Below are 3,133 nucleotides of genomic sequence, written 5' to 3'. Positions count from 1 at the left end.
TAAGGCCAACCATTCTATGGTATTTTTGTTATCACAATCCAAACTGAAATACCACCAAACCAATATATTTCAATAAAACTGGTTAATATTGAGAAAATAGTAAGCAATTCTATTTCAAATGAACTGCCAGAAACTATACATTTATGTTCCTAATAAAAGTATAGCAAATTTAGACTGCATATGGGGAAGTATCAAATACAGCTAAATATCTAAAATTTAAAGTCACACTTTTTCTCGTGAAAATAATGGATTTAACTCTTTGCTATATATGAAAAAAAATATTCTACAGGAACACATAAGCATAACCTACTCCACAGGCCTTCACTATTATGTTGCTTAGCATCTCCCTACCTTAAAATTTCAGAGCATGTGGCTAGATACTACCCTTATTCATACTCATATTCAAGAAATGTTTCCTGGCTCCTGCCTGTGGGCCAGCAAGAGGCTGAAGAATACAGAAGTACTAATTTCTCTCCTTGTGCAACTTACATAGCAAGGGGACAGGTGACATTACACGTGTAAAAAATAAATAAATAAAAGATAATTACAGACTGTGATAAATTGGATGAAAGAAAAGAGGAAAAAATTAAAATGATAAATCATGTCTTTAAATAGTGTGGTCAAGAAAAGCTTCTTTTGGAAACTAAGGAATGAGAAGGAGGCAGCTTTGTAGAGATGCATGGGAAGACTTCAAAGCAGAATGGATAAATGCAACAGTTTTCAGGCAAATAACAACTTGATTATTTTTCCTTTCGAAGAACCAAAAAAAAAAAAAAAATGGCCAGAGCAGCTGGAGAAAAACTTTGCTCCTGATTTGTGCTTTCAGCTCCTTGACCTCTGGTGGTAAACAACAGGAAAACTGGACAAAATATTAGAGCAAAACCCGTTTTCAGACATTCAAAAACAAGAAGTACAACATGGTGGCTCCTAAGAGAAAAGAAACAGACAAAGTGACTTCTACTCTTGCCTCAACTTTCTGCTTACAGCCTACAAACCATTTCTTGGAGGAAGAAAGAACAAAAGCTGAGCACAGCGAGGTTGGGGTAGCTGGGCTTGGCATAAAAGAGAACCAGAGAGGAGGGACCTATATGTAAAAAGAGCTCCAAAAACCTGAAAGGGATCTTCTTGAGTCCTTATTGGACATAAAATTGCATTATGTTCAAGGTAAAACTTCATAATGCCAAACAAAGCACTTGGGGAAGCTAAATGATTTCTAGAGCTCAAGCAGAGCAGGGAGACGTTTGAATTCCCATAAGCCAAGCAGAGTCTGTTGAATACTCAGGGTATTAGAGTTCAGTAGAGAAAGGTCATATATTAGAAATAGGGCTAATAATGAAGCATGCCTCAGAAATAGTCCTAGAAAAAAGATTTCTTTAGATTCACAAAGGATTAAGTTGCACTGCATGTAAATTAACCACCTGCCAAAGAAAGAAAATTGTTAAAGTAAAATAACAAAATCCAGACACTCAAGGCAAATGGAGAAGCAGCAAACTCTAAGCCATAGCCAGAAGTGAAATCAGTCAATAGAAGCAGGCCCATAAGTATCATAGATGATGGACTTTAAAATAGCTATGATAGATACGTTTAAGATCTTATTAAAAAAATACAGACATTAGGAGGAGAGTACTAGAAACTATTATTGAACTCAAAAACTGAAAAATACTATGTGAAATAAAAATTCAGTAGACCGGTAGATTAGACACTGCAGAAAAAAGATTATTACATTTGAAAACACAACATTTGAAATTATCAAATCCAAAGCACACAGCAATAAAATGCTAAGAGTAATTCCCAGAGAATAAAAGTAATAGTCTCAATGATTTCTATGACAATATTGACAGGTCTAAAATTCATGTAACTAGGCTGGAGCCACCTCTGCAAACAATATGTTCAAGGTAATTCTGAGGTCTGTGGGGTCAGCCAGCCTGAGTCTGCTCACCTTCAAAGTCTATGCATCATCTGAAAAGGACTCATCTCACAAAACTTTCATGAAGGTTAATGAGCTTTCACTGCACTCTATTCCTAAGGGTCAGTCTAAACAGGTGGAGGAGCCGAGGACCCAGCATCTCACATTTCCAACATTACTGTGAGCCATAGCCAAATTGGTGTCAGGAAGTACAACCACAGACTAAGCCTCAGATGCAGAGCTTGGTTCAGTGGGTGTTACACAGCAACTCTCCAAAATGCACCTCTTAGATTTTTTCCAAGAGTTGGTATTCTTGTTTTTGCTGGCATTGTTGGACTTCTCTTGGCTAGAGGTTCAAAAATCAAGAAGCTAGTGTATCCACCTGGGTTCATGGGATTAGCTGCCTCTCTTTATTATTTACAACAAGCCATCAGATTTGTCCAGGTCAATGGGGAGACATTATGTGTCTGGGATTTACAAGGATATGTAGTCATAGAAGATTTGTGGAAAGACAACTTTCAAAAGCCAGGAATATGAAGCATTCACTTGGAAATGAGTAGAATGCTCCATGCTCTGCCCATTTTAATCTGTTATAGATAAACTGGAAACTCCATGCAGTAAAGCAGTATTTCTATAGAAAAACGGTAGAGAAGAGTCAGAACCAACTGTAGTAAACTGGTTTTCTTCTTCAGGAAAAATGATACTAGGCTTCCTTGTTACCTTGGGTAATGCCATACTACAAGTGAACTAATAATCAGAAATCCTTTCACCTAGAGATAATGCCTCAGAACTCTTTGTTCTCATGTTGCTATCTATGTATATAATTAAAACTCCACATTAAAAAATAAATAAAATAAAATCCACATAATTAGAGACACATAAAAAGAGTCCCCTGTTGGGCTCCCTGCTCAGCAAGGAGCCTGCTTCTCTCTCTCTCTCTCTCTCTGTCCCTCCTACTGATTGTGCTCTCTTACACTTTCTCTGTCAAATAAGTAAATAAATAAATCTTTTTTTTTAAAAAAAAGAGGAAAAGAAAAATATCTCAAGACATTTGCTGAAAATTTTCCAAATTTGATAAAACTAAAAATATAGATGCAGTAAGATCATCAAACTCCAAAATAACACGAAGAAACCCACAAGAAAAAGTATCATAATTAAATTATTAAAATCCAGTAATAAAGACAAAATTTTAAAAGCAAGTGGAGAAAGCATAGACATTGTGTAGAG

General features: G+C 36.0%; 1 pseudogene; it reads left to right on the top strand.

Annotated features, from left to right (window-relative positions):
* Positions 1–1,886: 1,886 nt before the first annotated feature.
* On the top strand, positions 1,887–2,466 carry LOC122903953 (annotated as a pseudogene).
* The last annotated feature ends 667 nt before the right edge of the window (positions 2,467–3,133 follow it).

Source organism: Neovison vison, chromosome 4 (assembly GCF_020171115.1).
Source record: "Neovison vison isolate M4711 chromosome 4, ASM_NN_V1, whole genome shotgun sequence".
Lineage (NCBI taxonomy): Eukaryota > Metazoa > Chordata > Mammalia > Carnivora > Mustelidae > Neogale > Neogale vison.
The sequence above is the reverse complement of the archived record's forward strand: the minus strand, read 5'-3'. Positions and strand labels throughout refer to the sequence as shown.